The following is a 19,570-nucleotide window of genomic DNA, read 5'->3' as shown; positions in this document are numbered from 1 at the left end:
TAAAACAGTCAAAGTTTAGGAATCTGATCTGTGGCCAGAAAATAGAGAACTGCTAACTGGTCCACATGGGGACTAAATCACAGGGCATAAGTCTGGACGTGGCAAACTGTGTTACCTAAGAATGCTCAGGTTTTAAGGAAACACAAATCTATTTCTATGTTCATATCTTCACCTTCCTCGCTCAAACCCTCCGTTTTTCCACCCAAGAAACATTACTGAGTATTAGGTTTCAAGGTTAGGTGAAGTGACTTCAAAGTAAATGACAAAGACTGTTGGTGTTTTGTAATTTTGTGGCACTCATGCTACCATGTACGTTTATATAACCTCTTTGTGCGCCAGTTTTTTCATCTGCAAAATGGAGATCTTGAGGATTCAATCAGATCCAGTGTCTGAAACATCTACTGCTTCACTCCATATTTACACTTTAAGCTGCACTGGAGGTTGTCAACTCTGGTTTCACTGGAGTTGTCAAGGGGAGTTATGTCCCTCCCCGGAGATCCTGAGTGTCCTTTACGGCCACTTGTCTTTAACTGGGCCAGCTATTCTATGACTTCTTTTAAATATAAGTGGGTGGAACTTTGAATATGTGTCCTGTAGAGTTTTATGAGTCACATCAGCTGATCTCATGCTGGCCCTGCTTCCCTCAGTTCTCGATTGTAGGTGCTTTAACCTTCTAATATTTCAGTGTCGATTTATTAGTTACACGGAATAGCCTCTCTAGAAGCATATATGTGACGATATTAGATTCCATTGTAACTCTGTCAAGTCCCTTAAGCCTTAAGTAACTTACTTCCCTGAGGAAAGATCTGGTTTACCTTAAACTTTGAAAACTAAAAAGGCACCTAGGGAAGTATCTGGTTTTTTCAATGAATAGGAAAACCCCTAACATTGAAAACTTCGTGACATTTTTCACAGCAGTCAGACCATTGCCCTCAATGTCTAGTCCATATTCTACCGTGAGTGTTGGCATCTGACGGTTTACATGGCCTGTTTAAATTCCTATTAGGTGGACTTGTCACTTCTGTGGTTCAGAGCTCTTGAGTACCAAATGCTTACTTTTACAGAATGCCTAAATGCAGAAATGACCTAATAGTTTAAATGTACATAAGTGCTTTGGCACCTTTAAACTTCTAAGTAGCTTACTTTTCCTAGCATCATCTTTAAGATTTAGGAAGTTAAACGCCAGTGGGAATGTTGATTTCAAACATGGCTCCTCTCTACTTAGAGTTGAATGCCTATAAAATGAATGTCGTTTTAAAAAAATCATTGGATATTTAACCGATTTATTTAATCCGTTTCCTTAACATTTTTGCATTAATTAAACGCATTTAGAAGATAAAATAATCAAAGGACAAAATCCGATTCTTTAACCATGACCCTTTGGATAGCATAGCATGAAATTAATTGAACCAGAATCTATTGGAGACCTATTCTGAGCAGAATCATTTCCTGCCCTTGTGGCCTCCTTCAGTCTGTAAAGGAAACAAACATCCAGCAAACAGGCACTTATTATAGAATAACAAATAGTGGTAAACAAGATGAAAAAAGAAAGAAAACAGGGTGTGTGGGAGACAGAAAATGGGCGGACAACTTAATGGAAGTGCAGAGGGCAACGTATTTCTATCAAGGCAAAAGCATTAGTGATGATGCCTCCAGATACAACATGCAAACCTTCATTTTCCAAAACTTAGCTCTTTCACATTAGGGTATTTTGTTTTGTTTTTCTCTCCTTCATTGGGTTAATTCCTCATTTTAAGTCAAGCCCATGCATGAAAATACAGTTTCAACACTTACAAGGTAGATGGATGAGGTAGATGAGGCTCTTATCAGACCTTTGTTAACTTTCAGTTCTAGAAACTTTATGTGAGATCCAGTCAAATGGACCACGTGTAGTGAGCTCTCTCCATTACACATAATTTCTAAAAAATAAGATATATGGTGTCATGCTAACAAGACAAGAAAAACAGCGTATGTGGGGGAAACTGAGCTGAGAACTAAAAAAGTGAAACAGCTCACGGCACGCTGGAGAGGAGAGAGCCGTCAGAAAACAAGAGTCTCAGGGATGTACTAGCATTGGCGGTGGTGATGGGGAAGGAGCAGCAGGAGGAGGAGGGAGAAGAAAGAGATGACATAAGGTGAGATGTGAGAGTTAACTCTGGAAGGACCCCCAGAGCTCTCGTGGGTCTGATCTTGGGGGGTGTGGGCATGGGGTGCAGCAACTTGAAGCAGGATCGTATTTCCCTGACCAGGAATTGAACCCAAGCGGTGGCAGTGAGAGCACTGAATCCTAACCCCTAGACTATGAGGGCCAGCGGGCTTGAAACAGGACCTCGGTCCTTGTCGTCTTTGAAGAAAGAATTCAGCGAAGAGGTGGAGGTAGTGAAACAGGGAAAGCGTTTTTGAGAAGCAAAGTATGTGTGGAAGAACACGCGGGCAGGCTTGGAGTGAGCTGCATGCTTTTGGAATGGCTTCAATTGCTTATATGGGGGCGGTTCTCCAGGTTCCCTCTGGCCAATCATCTTGCTTGTTGCCCACATCTGGTCCGACTCAGGGCCCTTCCTGATGTGCACGCACACCTTTTAGCCACGATGGATTCCAGTACGAGGGTTTCTGGGAGGTTGGCGGGACGTATTAGGGGCTGGCGACCCCTCCCTTCCCTGACCCGTGAGGATCTTTTCTGTGCATGTGTGGTCTGGGAGGTCTCCTTATCTTCTACTCAAGCAGAGCCCTGCTCCTGCCATTGTCTTTGTCTTGAAGTACCAGCTGCTCAGCCTGGGGCCCTGCTATCTCCTATCTCAGGTCCAGATCTGACAATAAGCTCCATTCTTAGATTACAGACAACAGATTCTGATTTTTTTTCTTATCTTTACATTCTTTTCTGGATAATCAGCATGTCTCCTGTAAAGCATTGCAAACTCAGGTTGCATTTAAATACAACTGAACAAGTTGTTTGTGATGATGAGAAGTAGTGTTTGGCTCATTGCTGCTGGAAAGAAATATCCACATTGAATCTGTTATTGTCTTACTTAATGTTGTTATTAATACTTACGTTCTAGAGTTCTAGTTCTAGTTCTAGAGTTCTAGTTCTAGAATGAATAGCATTCTGTGCTTGCCGTCATTTCCCAGACCAGTCATGCCAGACAAAACAAGCTGTCTCTGATTTTGTTCAGTGAGATTGTTGTCACTCACGATTTATCTATATTTTGGGAACAGTGTACCTGCGACTGAAATAGTCAAAGGAATTGGGAGCCCAGTCCCATTTTTCCGATCTCATTGTAGCCATAAAAAACTATGGGTGCATTCAGATGGAGTGGGGCTGCTACAATTTTTTCTAGTGATTTGAGATTCAGGTCATTTTCTGTTCCACTTGGACTGGAACAGAAAATAGAGCGTAGTTGCTAAAATTTTTTCTAGTGATTTGAGATTCAGGTCATTTTCTGTTCCACTTGGTTGAATGGTTTTTAGTTTGTGATATGTGTTAAGAAAGGAAGGAAAAGGAAGTATTTTCATTTCTTTCCTAGTTATTTCTTTTCACACGGTAAAGAAAGGTTGACCCAGTCATAGCTCAGAAGTCTAGAATGAGCAATCATATTAAAACATTCGAAGATTTCTTGCTATTAGTTTCTTGCTGTTAGGTTTTCCGAAAACTGTGAAGCAGATTCTCCCTCCCTTCCGCCATTTTTATGAAAATTTAAGTGAGAGAAGCTTGCTGAAGCCCTTCAACCCCTGAGATACCATATAATTAAGCGGTGTGTCTAACTAGAGTATTAGGAGTAGAAAGAACCTCGTAAATAATATGTCCATCCAATAATGTGATCCAAAAAAAAGTCGCTGATGCACAGAGAGGTAAATAAACTTATCCTACTTTGGGCAGTTAGAAGAACTAGATCTGGAATCCGCATCTATTGGCCCCTAGTTCAAAGCTCTTTATTTGACATGAAGCATTCTCATATCTTCTGCATGCATATCTCTTTTTTTTTTAATTGAGGTACAGTTGATGTATAATATTATGTAAGTTTCAGGTGTACAACATAGTGATTCACAATTTTAAAAGGTTATACTTCAGTTATAGTTACTATAAAATGTTGGCTATATCCCCTGTGTTGTACAGTATATTCTTGTAGCTTACTTGTTTTATACATAGTAGTCTGTACCTCTTAATCTCTTACCCGTCTCTTGCCCCTTCCCCCTTTCCCTCTCCCCACTGGTAACCACTGGTAACCACTGGTTCATTGTCTATATCTGTGAATCTCTTTCTTTTTTGTCATATTCACTAGTTCGTTGTAATTTTCAGATTCCACGTATAAGTGTCATCGTACAGTATTTGGCTTTCTCTTTCTGATTATTTCACTTAGCATAATGCCCTCCAAGTCCATTCATATTGTTGCAAATGGGGAGATTTCATTCCTTTTTATGGCTGAGTAGTATTCCACTGTGTGTGTGTGTATATGTGTGTGTGTCTGTGTACACACACACACCATAGCTTCTTTATGCATTCATCTGTTGATGGACACTTACGTTGCTTCCGTATCTTGGCTATTGTAAATAATGTTGCTGTGAACATTGGGGTGCATGTTACTTTTTAACTTAGCATTTTTGTTTTCTTCAGATGTATGGATAAGTGGAATTTCTGGGTCACATGGTAGTTCTATTTTTATTTTTTCTGAAAAACCTCCATACTTCTTTCCACAGTGGCTACACCACTTACATTCCCACCAAGAGTGCATCCTTGCCAACATTTGTTACTTTTGATCTTTTTGATGATGGCCATTCTGATGGTGTGAGATGATATCTCATGGTTTTGATGTGCATTTCCCTGATGATCAGTGTGATTTTGAGCAGCTTTTCATGTACCTGTTGGCCATCTGTATGTCTTCTTTGGAAAATTTTCTGTTCAGGTCTTCTGCCCATATTTTAATTGGGTTGTTTTTGTTTTTTTACCGTTGAGTTGTTTATATACGTTGGATATTAACCACTTATCGGTCATATCATTTACAAATATTTTCTCCCATTTAGTAGGTTGTCTTTTCATTTTATCAATGGTTTCCTTTGTTGTGTAAAAGCTTTTAAGTTTGATTAGGTCCCATTTGTTTATTTTTGCTTTTGCTTCCTTTGCATATCTCTTGATGAGTAAGTATTTCATCTTTTATAAAGTATTGGTGGTGGGGAAAAGATGAATTTCATTTATTTTCTTCAAAATAATCTATTCCTATAAATAAGGATATCAGCTCATAAGTAAGTTAGAAAGAACTTATTTGTTCTTCACTACCTTCACCATCACCTTATACCTTTTGGTTGAAAACGTTGACTTTGTTTCATTCTTTTTGTTTCCATTTTATCTCCAGAAAGTCTTACTAGGTTAGTAGTTTGTGGTGTTTAAATTATCAGAGTTTAAGTTGTGCACTAAGAAAATCTTTGCTATAAATAATCTGACTTTCATTGACTCATCTGACTAAGGAGCTTCAAAACAGAAAGATTGTTAGTATCTACATGTTTCCTCCCAGTGTCAACAGAGTTGGTTTGTTGGGGTTTTTTTCTATTTCTTACTGAGCAGCTGATGTTGAAAGAAAATCACTCATAGGAAGTTTCTAGAACTTCTGTCTACTTAGTTTGTTAAGTGTGTAAAGAATCGCTTTGCTTATTTGTTTCCAGCTAACATTAAAATAAGGTCACTTTGAGTTATACATTAAAACACTTGTGTCAGAATTTTTAGATTTGCTTCTTTGTTTTTTTCCCCCTTCGTTATCCTCAGATAGTACTGCCTGAAGGTGACTTTCCTGATTTGAAAGTGTGAAGTTGGAGGATTAAAATGAATTCATCTTCTTTCTGGAAGAACGTGCTATGTTAGGGACGACAGGACATTTTAATATCTTCGTTCTCTCCTTACCAAAGTGTGAACTCTTAATTCCATTTGCCTCTTGGATAAACAGCTGTGTCTTCTAGGGTTTATGTAGATTTTTACCTTCGAATCTAATTTGCATCAGAAACTGGCATTTGCCAAACCCTGCTTTTATTTGTATAATTTGGTTATGGATTAAGATCTGGGTTGCTTAGACATCTATAAGTAACAGCATAAATATAAAAAATGATGACTAGTAATGCGAGCTTATGCCATCCAGTTAGCCCAGTCTTGCCTCTTTCTACAGTTCATAGTCTCCCTGTTCTCCACCCCATCTTAACCTCCGTGGTCCATTATCATGCACCGTGTTTACAGAAGAGCAAACTGAGCTTCAGGGAAGTTAAGAAACCTCCCTGCCGCCACACTGTTTGTCCTGGGGGAGCCAGATTTTGAATCCAAGCAGACTCACTCCAGAACCCAAGTTCTGACTCGAGCATTTCTAACTCTGACCGTATGCAACTTACTTAAACTCCCCTGCCTTCGTCTCTTCGCAGGTCAACTCACGATGTAATAATAATACTCACCTCTTGGGGTTGAGAGGGTTAACTGAGTTAATTAACACTTACATGTAACTCATAACAGTATAAATAACTCTAAGGATAATAGTGATGAAAATGATGATGATGACGATGAAGGTGAAGAGCGTTGACTTCTAATAGGATTGATACACTGACTATTTAGGGCAGATCACATCTAAGAGAAGCCAATCTCAATCTATGAAAAAAAGTTTCACCTTCCCAGTGGTGTCAGATTTCAACTGAAAATGCAGGAAGGGCTTCTTGCTTTGTGCCTCTAAACTATCTGGGCTCAAAAGAATTGTTCTAAAGAAAAAGTCTACAGAAAAACATAGATGTGGAGTCTTTGCTCCACGACGCTGAACGTCTACACAGAACTGATGTCACCTGTTTAATATTCATCATCCGTTGTACTGGGGCGTGTAACACAGCCAGGCACAGCAGATGCTCTCCGTTCTTATAAGGCAGCTGGAGGAACTATGAGATAATTGAAATTGAGACACACATATGTGAGCACATTCTTTATCCTCTGTATAAAGAAATACTTTTCAATGGCAGAGAAAGTTATGACCTTAAGTCAGACGAAAACTCTTCTCTCGTACTACAACTGTAGGGGCTGCAGTATACTTAAGGAACAATGGGAATTTTGAATTACAGAGTTGACATTCTCTCTGTAACATGAATGGATATTTGAACAGAGTTCAGAAATCATAATGACAGCCTGCAAGTAAGAAGGCTCTCGTTGTCTCTTGCCCTTCTCCTTCAAGATAGCTCAGACAAGCAAGCCCATCTTCTGGACATATTGCAATGTCACAGGAGAACTTTTTTGTAGTCGGGGATTTCAAAACAGTGTAATTGTTGTACATTATGAAATAGGAATCACTAAAGTAATGGGACTGTTTATTAGAGGTAATTCTGCCGTAGAATGAAAGCCACATCATTTTCCTGAAAGAACGCTGGCGTGTACTTCTTGAGAGATATGGGAATGAACATTGTGCCGGGTGGTCTGAGAGTTGATTAGCTGTATTTCACATCATTAAATTATAAAGCATTTTAAATAGCAAATGGGGGCTTCCCTGGTGGCGCAGTGGTTGAGAGTCCGCCTGCCGATGCAGGGGACACGGGTTCGTGCCCCGGTCTGGGAAGATCCCACGTGCCGCGGAGCGGCTGGGTCCGTGAGCCATGGCCGCTGAGCCTGCGCGTCCGGAGCCTGTGCTCCACAACGAGAGAGGCCACAACAGTGAGAGGCCTGCGTACCGCAAAACAAAACAAAAAACAAACAAATAAATAGCAAATGGACAACTGACCAGGAGAAATATAAACAATTATAAGATTTATCAGTTTATTATTTTGATGTGTATATTATCTCCTTATGAGAAAGTGTTAATATTTAAATCATCCCAAGGAAAAATTCACACAGAGACCAAGGATTTCTCAATAATTTTGCTTTTTCAAGACATATTTTAATCAGGTTTATGAATATATATATACACACAGATGTATATTCAAATATAAAATATGCATACAGATGTGTATATATGTATATATTATATTTACCCTTTAGGTTTTAGGTAAGTATTTTCCCTTTTCTAAAAATCCTAATAAGTCAAATATTGATGTTCACAGTTACAGAATTATAATAGTAAAATTTTGAAATACCTAAAATAGACCAAAATTATCATGTAGTCAGTCTCCCACGTTAGCTTGGGTTACCTCTGATAAAAAATACATTCTTTGCAAACTATCAGGGGTTCCTAAAGAAGTATATCTTGGTTGAGTAGAGATGTGAATAAAGATTACGACCTCATAGTGACACCAGTATTTTATGTAGGACTCGTTTCTGATGATTCTTGTGGTCACTAAAGTCTGAGAAACAGTACTTCAGTCCTCACCTTTAAAATTTTTTTTAAATCACTTAATAAGTAGATTTCTGAGGAGACATGTAGTAAAGTGTCCCAACATGATTTTTGATCCCTTGTGCCTATTATTTTTCCTTCAGATATTTAAGAAGCTATGTTGTTCTATATGTTTATGATTATTTTATCTTCTTTGTGGCTTAAACCTTGTTATCTGTATGGAAATATCTCTTTCAGTCAGCAGGAAAGAAATCACATTTAATTCTCATATAAATCATATAGTGTAAATATTATTCATCCCAAAAGCACAATAAAACTCAGAAAGTCTTAAGTAACTTGCTTAAGGCCAGGCAGCTAAAATGCTAAACTAAGCCTATCTGAGTCCAGAACGTGTCTTTTTGCCACTAAACAGCACTTCCTCCACATTCTGCTCTGCTGGTAACAAGACAGACAACAAATGTGCAAGTCACTTAATTTCTCACGTCCCTCTTTCTCACCTGTACCTGCAGAAGTTGGTTTGGATGGTTTCTGAAGGCCTTCGCAGCTCTCAGGCTTTAGACGTTTGACACGTTTTGTTGCTGTTTTCCCAACACACAGCAGATGGCAGTAGAGATCAAAGACCAGCTCATCTACTTCCCTCTGTTCAGGCTCTTTGTTTCCCTAAATGATTCCTCTTCATTTCCATTATTATTTATGACACAGTCGCTACAAAATAAAACCATTCTTAGGCTACAATGTATATTGTAGAGTATATTTTCTCCTATATGTTTAAGAAATACATGTTTGTGCCTCATGTTTATCCGTACCTGCAAATAACCTAAACATCGAAATCAGTCCACGTTATTGTTGATATTTCAAATATCTGGAAATCAGAAGATTAAAGTTACAGCTTCAAAATGTAAACATATATAAAAACACATAACATCTCTCACTATGTATTATACATACAGTATAATAGATTTGGAGTCTTTGCTCCACGACGCTGAACGTCTACACAGAACCGATGTTACCTGTTTAATATTCATCATCCGTTGTACGGGGGCGTGTAACACAGCCAGGCACAGCATAACATTAATATACCTGATTTAAAATTTATACCAAAACACAAAGTATATAATTCACTCATTCAGTTAATATGTACTGAAAACCTATTAAGTGAAACAATTACAAGCCTAGAGATCTGGCAGTAAACAGACAACTAATCCTGCCCTCCTGCAGTCTGTATTACATTGATTACATTTAATCATTTACAACAATTAAATTAAAAGAGAGTAAATATATACAGTATGTCAGATAGTGATAAATGCAAAATAGGAAAAATCAGAAGAGGAATATGTTTATGTGGGGATGGAAGGTATGCTTATTTATGTATATATTAACATATGCATTATTTATATTATGTATTAACATATCATAGTTTTATTATAAAAGCTGATTGGAAAGTGTAAGATATGACAGATACTATCGTGTAATCCAGAAAAGTGAGGATATATGTATACATATAACTGATTCGCTTTGCTGTACAGTAGAAAATAGCACAACATTGTGAAGCAACTATACTCAAATTTAAAAAAAAGGATAGAAAGATGCTATCCTTTGGGGACTTCCCTGGTGGTCTAGTGGTTAAGACTCCGTGCTTGCAATGCAGAGGGCTTGGGTTCGATCCCCGATTGGGGAACTAAGATCCCTCATGCCATGGCACAGCCAAAAAATTTTTTAAAATGCATAAAATAAAAGCTAAAGCGATGCTCATTAAAAAAAAAAAAGATATTATCCTTTTAATCCAAATGAGAATTAGTTAGTGAGAAAACCAAGGTAGAACCTAAGGACTAGATTGTGGTATAGAAAATCTCTGTAGAATATCAGTCCTATAGAATATCAGATCAAGGGCAACAGGGCTTTGGAGTGCTGATGCTAGACCTTAGAAGACTGGATAGTTGTTAGATCCATAAGGGTGTTTCAGGTGGGTGAAATTAAATGAGAAATGGTTTGTATTTGAAATTAAATACAGAATCCTCTCTCTTCTGCATCTTATATATTCAGATAAATAAAGGCAACTTTCCTCTTATGCAGGGTTGCCTTAGCCAAGTTTATGGGCATCCTGACAACACAAGGACTCAGCTTGCAGTCCCAGATGACAGTGCTTTGGTTTCAATGATGAATTAACATTCCTTAACCTCTAAAGTTTGCTTATTAGTGCACCAGTTGTTAACTTCCTTTGTACTCTCCAAGTAAGACCAGTGTTAATATTGGAATTGACAAGCTCTGAGCACCAAGTGTGGTGGCCTTAAAAAACACACCATTCACGTTGTTACTGAGTCCAAGCTTGTACTGGTCACCACATGACAGGTCAATAAATGGAGAGACAAGTTGTTGGGACAAGGAATAGCAACTTTATTTGGAAAGCCAGCAGACCAAGAAGATGGTGGACTAGTGTCCCAAAGAACCATCTTACCCGAGTTAGAATTCAGGCTTCTTTTATACTAAAAGGGGAGGAGGTGTGGTTGGTTGTTTCAGACTTCTTGGTATCAGAATCCTTTGTTCTTGCAGCTGTGCACATAGGTCAGGTCATGACATTCCTGTAAACCTCCAACAAGACAAATGTTATTCTCTGTTCTGCAACTTTTTATCTCTATATGAAGGGAAAAGTGTTATACCTTTAAAGGTCAGAGCCTTAAGAATGGGCTGTTCTGTATATTTCGGGCTATAGGCAACATTTTTGTTGCAAAAGCAATAGAATACAAAGGTTAAAGGAAAAGAAACAGATCCAGTATGAAGTCAGATTTGTTCTTCCCTTTTACAACATCTCTTACTGTAGGTGTGTCATTGTCTGAGGGCCCAGCTCTCTACCTTGGCTCTCCCACCACAGCTGTGCCAAGTCCTATTTCCCCTGTGCCACTTTCAGCCAGTGACTAAGCACATCAGGACCATGAAGAGAGGCCCAACCAGTGAACAGGGGAGGACCCTCCTGCGAGTGGCTTTGGCTTGTGGACCTCCCATCAGCCTGCCCAAACCTTTCTTAGAAATGCGTTGCACTCTAAGACCCCTCCTCCCTTTCCTCTGTCCTTCCTCAGTCATCAGGCCTACTTTGAAGTCCACACACCCTCCCCACCATTTTTAGCTCCCTCTTCCATAAATCTCTTGCACAGTTAATCTCATCTTTGGCCTCTGCTTCAGAGCAGACCCAGATCACCATACCGTGTGACTATGTATCTATCTTTAATGTGAAGACAACCCTCTGTTTTTCCATCTTCCCTGTATTTACACACCTTTATCAGAGCACAGTCCTCCTCTGTGAGAGTCATCATCTTGATACTGCCCAGGGTTCTTGACCTTCTCCAATCAATAGAAATTGATAAGAGGCCAGTGAAGAAATTCAGGCAAAGCTTTACTGGGGCTCCTGCAGCCACAGGAGGGAGCGAAAACAAGTAACAGGTTCCCTTGCTCGCTCGCCGATTGGGGGTGGGCTGGTTCCTTATATGGAGTGAGTGTGGGGCTGTGTCCAGGGGTCAGATCGGACGCGTGGCTTAGGTAGTCTGCCCACCCCTTTGGTGGTGTTGAGTTCAGGGGGCATGTGCAGTACCCTGTTTTTGCTCCCGGCTCAGAAGTGGCAGTTGGGGTTTTTTTGTTTTGTTTTGGTCTTTTTGTATCTTGTTGTCCAGAATTTGCTCCAGCTGCACACGCGCTCAGTTATTTTTAGTCCCTTATAGTTTCTTTGCATTTTGTTGCTCCAGAGGACGTTTGTCCAGGTGCAAGCACTGCAGGAAAGGGTCCCAGGTCCCAGCCTGTCTCAATCTCTGACTGACATTTAGAGAATCAGCCCTGGTAACATGGGGTGAAGGTGATGCATCCATCTGTACTCCCCACCTCTCCTCTTTATGACAATGTAATTCTAAGCGAATCAGGGCATTCTGATGTTTTTCTTAAAACTTTGAGATGGCCCATTTCACTGGACTCTCTGATGGCATGAGGGACACGGGAGTGGCCCACACATTCTGGTTGTGTCTCATCGTTCTGCTGGAACATTAGTGCTGGTTGTCAGATACCACTGACTCTTCTGAGCACATGGTAGAGTCACAAATGTCCTCTTTAAAGTTAGGTGTGACTATAGGACTTGCTTTGGCCAAAATTATGAACAGAGATGCCATGTCACTGCTGAGAAGAAACTTCAGGAGCCAGTGTGCAGCCCCCAGTCTCTTCCCACTGCTCTGGTGAACTCAGAAAGCTACGTCCAGATGAAACCTTTGTGAGCCTGTGCCCTCAGTGACTGCAGTAACCAGAGCCCCCCGGCAACTTCTCTGGTCATATCATGTGAGCCAGAAATAAGCTTGCGTTCTGTTGTCACTGGGATGTTTAGAATTATTTGCTGTCAGAACATATGCTGGCACATACCGCTTCCCACTAAAAACTCCTTAAGAACAGAAAATATCCTATCAACTTTCTGTTCCCAAACCCCATAATATAATGTTGCAGGAGAAATACTTATTGAAAGAGTGTTTAAATCGTAAAATGTGATCTCAGTTTGATTCAAGGTTTTGGTGCCTGCTTCGTAAATATAAAAAGAGAATTTTCTTTTAACCACTCTAAGAGAATGCATCTCCAAAGATGGTGCTCAAATAATGAACATACCTGTTCATTTTCTTTGAGTCAAATGTTATTAAGGAAGGGATATTATGAAGGCTGTGATATTGTGGCTGAAACTTGAGCTAAATTTTAAATGTTACCAAATCGGAACAATCTCAACTCAGATTATCATCTAGCGTCATCATTTTGGGTGTGTTTGGGTCTTCTTACACTTTTAGTGTAATAGTTGAGAAAACAGAGTAAAGTTACAGGGAATTTTCATTTCATTAAATTTATGCTAATGTTTGAACCAGTGTTTGCTTCTCTTCCTAAAGGAATGATATATCTCTTTTGTTTCTCTATATTATTGTATAGTTATGATTTATACTTGTTGATTTTCTATAGTTATTTTCATGAAGCTGTTCTATGAACTAATCTAATCCATATAGAATAGGGATTCTTTTCAATGTGGAAGAACTATGCGCTCTTCAAAGACAGATCAGTGGCTTACTTTGCCATCCTGAGGAGGCTTTCGATTACATGCCTTGAGAAAAAAAAATTAATTTTAAAATAACCCACATCATTAGAGATTTGGGTCCCCCCACCCCCGTCAGTTTGGTATCTCTCATGGGGACAATTTCTTGATAGTACCACTCAGAAACTCTTCAGAGAATGGATATTCATACCTGAAGGATCAGAGAGCAAGTGAGAACCATCAAGGGAATGTTCTCCATTCTGCAAAACCAAGTGACAAAAATCACCTGAGGCAAATGGCATAGAAGTAAGAGGGTGGCAATCACACTTCCCTTTGACCTCACCCCAATAGTTGTCAGGTTGCTCTCTGCTTAAGAGAATTCAAGAGTTATAAAACGACTTTTAAAATTTCTGTAATACTCTTCAAAGTAATCATGACATCATAAAATCACTTGAAGTTTTATCTGCAGATACAGATTCCACATAAAAATTTAAAATTTCATATTTTAACGATATTTCAACTATGTGATGTCAACTGCCAGACTTTTACCATCATTCCAGAAATAAAATACACAAAAGAATGGATTAGCCGAAATATGATGGTGTGGAACACCTTTGATTTTTGCCTAGTAGCTTGGCATCTTAACATTTTTGCTGACTCTTGTGGATTGAGGAGGCTGACGCTGAAAGGAAACTTTTTTAACTGAAGTTTCAAGAATGCAGGCTGTTTGGAGAAATGAATATTGGTATGTGAAGGGGAAACAATGGAAAAGAAGCAGCAGGCAACATATAACGATACACTCTGCTGACTCTAAATATGGCAACAGGTGGTAAAAGGTGTGTCTTCACCAATAGGGGTGATGGAGAGGAAGATGCCACAATACAGCTTCAGCCTAAATCAACATCTCCAAGTGTTCTTTGGAAAACGTCTCAAGAGCTCCCTGCTGTTTCTGTGAGTGTGTGGTGATGATCTCACATCTTTCAACGACAAGTTATTGCATCTTCCCACCTCCCCACTTGGGTTCACAGATTGAAGTAATAAACATTTACTGGAGGATAGATCAATACTTTAGAGCTCCTCACCTTTCCAGAACAGGCGACATGCAAGGCTATCCTGTGAGCATTAACCTGTTTAAAAATATAGATGGTAATACCTCAAAGTGCCATTACTAAGATTTTAGAAACTGTACAAGTTTCTACTGAATTATTTTAAAAATGGATAGAATTTCATGTTAGCAATATTAAATCTTGTTTTAGCTTCCGCTCTAAACTTTATCAAAGCTATTTTACCTTCTAGGAACCTTAGTTTCTTTTCTATAAAATGAGGACGAAAATAATGCCTACCCTGCCTGTACCTCACAGGTGTGCTCTGAAGATCGAATAAGATCTGTAAACAAAAGGATTTGCATATTGTAAAACTCCATGCAAATCTAGGGGGTTCTTATCTAAATATGCATATAATATTAATGCTTGCTCTCCTGACTTGAAATTATTTCCCCCCTAAACCTCTCAATAAGAGAACTGAAAATATTAGCCTGTTTGGCCTCAACAAGATATAACTTTGTGCTCACAGGGCAATAGAGAGCATTTGGGAACTTGGCATTGACCCTACCTACTCAGGAAAATGAGTGGAGAACCACTTATCACACTGTATTACAATTGTTTAATTATCTGTCTCTCCTGCTAGAGCAGGGATAATGTCTGTCTTAGGAAGCGTTGTTTCTCCAGCAGTTAGCATAGGGTCTGGCATAAAGTAAGCCCTTAATAGGTAAGAATGAAACAAATGGATGGATGGATGATCTCAGGCAATTAGCACTACCGTCAGGGGGAAAAGTCAAAACCTATTCCAAACCCATGATTACAATGGGATATCCTAAAAGAGTACAGGCCTGGAACTCAGTAGCATGGCCCACCTGGCAGACCACATCTGGGGAGTCTGTTCTTGGGTAGCATGTTGAAGACAGAGAGTGACAAGAGCTAGGCAGTCAGGTCATAGGTTAGCAGAAATCAGTGGGTCTAAGGTAGATGTCTTAGCTCCAAGAATGGAGTTGGAATGTTTATCAGTTTACCCAAAAAAAAAAAGGAATTCCATAAGGGGCCTGGGACAAAAATCTCAGGCTTAGGAATTAAAGCCCAGAGGGGGATCAGATTTGGGCCAAGCAAGACCATCATTTTAAGAACAGGGAAATAATGGGAGGCTGGACCAGGGGGAATCGTTTCAGGAGCACAGATGTGACCGTCAGCATGAGCGAGTGTGTTGGCCAAATAGGAGGAGGAGACCCAAAGCCACCCAGCCAAGAGTGACTTTGGAATTGGGGCAGAACTGAGTTGGCATGAGGGCAACACGAGTGAGCACAGCGACACACAGCTAGACGGATCCCAGGCATTGGCTGCCATCTGTGCGTCACGATCACCTATCCCCACGGGTATCAAGTTTTTAATTCTGATACGAGATGAAAGGTTACGTGCAGACTAATGGTTTGCAAAGGGTAAAAGCATTGTACAGAACTGTGCAGAGAAGTAGTTACCAGGTTCTACACTGTGCCTTACTCTGAGCAGCGTGTTGTTCTAGAGACAGTGACAAATGTCAGCTCTTGTTCAATCTCAAGGCATTTTGTTGCTGCTTCTACCTGGGCAACTAATATTCAGATTTTCCATAATTCTTGGCAATTAACAGTCAAAATTTTCCCCATGCTCTCCCCTGGTTTGGTATGGGATTGAACCAGCAGAGACTACAGATTTATTAGGTCATAATTTCCAGTTTCTATCTGTCCCCCTACACTCCAGGATTTGTTTGCCTATTAAGGGAAGAAAAGAACAAAATTATGAAAATCCCTCCTAAATCTGGCTCAGATTATTACACTGCATGGGTGAGTGGGCATTGCTTGACTGACAGGACTCAAGATAAATGCTACTTCTGACCAAAAAAAGATTTGGCCAACTGCACGCTTCATGCTTTGTCATGCTGTGAAAAACTCCACGGGATTTAGAATCAATATGGTACAAGATAAGTATAAAAAGCCGGATCTGAATTTCATTAAAATGAATTTCTTTAAAATGTCAAGGATGGGCTTTGATGGCTTAGATTAGTGTTTCCATTCTTCCTCCTAATCTGAGCAATTACTTTTCTTCAAGAACTAACGTATTTCTTGAAAATCGCTGATCAGCGTGTGTACGTACTCTTTGGTATGACTCCATACACAGTTTTCACCTTTTATTTGTTTTTCTAATCTATTCAGATGAACATGGCATAGTTGGGTCGGACAGTTTCCTTCTAATTCAAACAGAAGCTTTTGTTCCTCCTTAAACCTCAGCAGTGTAATGGGAGAAGCCATTTGATAGGTGGGGAGCAGATGCACCCACCACAGAACAAGTCAGTTCTTGACTTGGATCAAGTCATTGACCAGCGTGTTTTCCTCAGGGTAGTGTATGTCTTGAGACATCTGATTCAAATGGACTAAAATAGTTACCAAACTCAAGTTTGTGGCCTGACGCACAAGTGAGGCCAAACACTACCGAAACGTCACCTTATATTAATTAAACGGTAGGAGGGAAATGTGGTGATAAGATTATGACAACAAAAATGTTTTTTAAAATGATGTAGCCTTTGCTACGATCTGATCTCTATTTCCTAGAAACTCAAAATGTGGATAGTTCTGAACATTGAAAGCCAATGATCAGGAATTATTGAAAGAGAGCAAGGAGTCAGCAGTTCCTTTTTTTCCCTTCATTTTGGATGCATATGAAACTAATCTGTATTTTCTTCAAATGGAGGAAGGAGATGATTAGAAGAGGGATCCGTGGAGTGTGATGAAGAGGCTAAGACCTCGTGATAAGGAGAGACTCGGGAACCTGAGTGAGCAGAGCGATTAAGTCAGTACAAGATGAGAATGGCTGGCCTTGGAAGAGCTGTGCCCGCGAGAACAGACCCATGCCTTAGGAGGGATGCACATGTAACGTGGGCTTGGGAAATCAGTCTGGGTCAATCATCATCACTTGTCTTGAGTGATTAATTTCTTATGGATATATTTATTTCATGTATATTTATGTTTGTTGCCGTTCGTTTGCTTTGTGGAGAAGGGAGTTGGGAACATGCAGTATTTCCTGAAGCTTCTCAATGGTAAGGCTCAACGAGCGCCTCGTGCTCGTGCAGATTACCAGAATTCCATCTTGGAGACACTCCTCATCTTAACCTGAGCTCAGGACTGGGGACCTCAACACTGGCCCATCTGGGGAGATGTCTACTTGTTTAATAATGTGCTGATTGATGGCAGTGTTCCAAATAGGGGTACGTGGAGAGATTCTTCACGGCTTTTTACCAAGTTACACTTACGTGAGGCCCTAAACAGCATTCAGACTGAGCCCCTTCACTGTGGGGTGACCCAATGATGAATGGCCCCGAAGCCAGTCGTTAGTTGAAGTGACAGGCCTCTGTAGGAAAGAGAAATCAGACTTTTGTAGACTCTGTAAAAGAAATACCAAAAAAAGAAAGGAAAAGAAATATCACTTGTCATATGTACTTTGCCTTTGCCTCTTGTAAGAAATGTGCTGTCCTTTGATTTTAAATTTTTTGGAAGAATTCTGGTTTGCCAGAGGTGAACTTTGCATTTCTTCACATTTTTTATTCACTTATCCTGATTTTCTGCCCCGTCACTGACAGTACTCATTTAGTGTCTTGGTAATTATTCTTGCAGTTCCTGCATTCAATACACAGTGTAGAAGAAATAATCTATACTACTTAGCTTACATTCAGTGCTAATTGTAAATGCTTTTTAAATGTACAGTTGTGATGTTTAACAGTCTACATTATTCACTGTTAAGACTGTTCAAAACTAGTATTGATTTCCGCCCCCCCCACACACTCGGTTTTCATTGACTAACACTTGAGATACTTTAGAATCTCACTGACTCAGCTTTTTCTTTCTCTCAGTAAATTTCTCCTGAGATTTGGTAGTCCTGGTGCTCTGGTGTATCCTTCAAAGGTACACACAAAGGGAAAAACAAAATTGCTTCTGTGGATATTATAAATCAGAGTATTGGTCTGTAACGTTTTGTGTACTTGGCTGCTCTGACTTCCTAAATCAAGCTGAGGATGTTGAATTTAAAAGACAATGTGTCTGTCTTTCCAAGACGATCTTCAGAGATGAACAGCAAAAGATAAGATCGAGGTTACATATAAACTGATCATCCTTTTGAAATCTTCCACATAGGGAACGTTCTTCCCCTGGAAATTTTATATGACTGAGCTAAATATAAGTCATGGTCCGTTGGAGGGTTTCAATATAAATAAGTGCGGGCTTCCCTGGTGGCGCGGTGGTTGAGAATCCACCTGCTGATGCAGGGGACATGGGTTCGTGCCCTGGTCCGGGAAGATCCCACATGCCGCGGAGCTGCTGGGCCCGTGAGCCATGGCCGCTGAGCCTGCGCGTCCGGAGCCTGTGCTCCGCAACGGGAGGGGCCACAACAGTGAGAGGCCCGCGTACCGCAAAAAATAAATAAATAAAATAAAATAAAATAAAATAAATAAGTGCAAATTTCATCAGATTGCAGAAGGGGAATCTGCCCAAGAACCATGGAATTAGATACCGTTATGACTCATACATTCCTGCCTTGACAAATTTCTGTTTTGATGTCAGACAGTTGGTGAGTAATTCCAGGTTTGTCATCTTCTATATTTGCATAAGGTCCAGCCAGAGTGACTATGCAAATGCTTTCCTTTAATTAAATTTCATTGTATTGCCTATAGTGGTATAGAAATTATATTTGTAGTAAATATTTCCAATAGAAAATATGTGCAAATATTACTTATTATAGTAATGAAAAATCACATAAGGAGCTCTACTCTTCCCTCTGCTTCCAAAGAAAAAGATCAAGGGAAACGTTAAAGTCTAAAATTTTGGTGGGTAGAGATATAAACATATTTTTTAGTGGTTGGAATGTAAAATATTATATTTTATGTCAAATGATTTGAATGCTATAAATGAATCTTTTAGAAGAGAAAAATTACCCTCTGTTCTACTGTTAACTATTAGTCATACATAAGCTTTGAATATTTTAGGATATTTGTTTTAGCCAATAAGGACGATCTTTGGGGGTAATTGGGATGTTTTAGTCCAAAAACTATTAAAAATCAAAAGAAGTTTTCTGCATTGCTGCTTTGAACCCTATTTTTTAAATAGATTAACTAATAATCATAGGAGTGTCAGAACCTGTATTGGTATTCTGTAGCTGCATAACAAATAACCTCAAACTTAGTGGCTTAA

General features: G+C 39.6%; 1 protein-coding gene, 1 long non-coding RNA gene and 1 other non-coding gene across 8 annotated transcripts in view; 2 read left to right on the top strand and 1 right to left on the bottom strand.

Annotated features, from left to right (window-relative positions):
* Nucleotides 1-19,570, top strand: part of DLGAP1 (DLG associated protein 1) — an 833,306-nt gene that overhangs the window by 326,143 nt on the left and 487,593 nt on the right. The window lies entirely within an intron of this gene.
* The window catches only part of LOC125961299 (uncharacterized), a 196,062-nt gene that overhangs the window by 88,749 nt on the left and 87,743 nt on the right, over nucleotides 1-19,570 (bottom strand). The gene's annotated exons all lie outside the window — the stretch shown is intronic.
* Nucleotides 9,876-9,948, top strand: TRNAC-GCA (transfer RNA cysteine (anticodon GCA)). The gene has a single exon. It is a non-coding gene; the product is annotated as a tRNA-Cys (tRNA).

This window comes from Orcinus orca, chromosome 15 (genome assembly GCF_937001465.1).
Source record: "Orcinus orca chromosome 15, mOrcOrc1.1, whole genome shotgun sequence".
In the NCBI taxonomy this organism is placed as follows: domain Eukaryota; kingdom Metazoa; phylum Chordata; class Mammalia; order Artiodactyla; family Delphinidae; genus Orcinus; species Orcinus orca.
The sequence above is the reverse complement of the archived record's forward strand: the minus strand, read 5'-3'. Positions and strand labels throughout refer to the sequence as shown.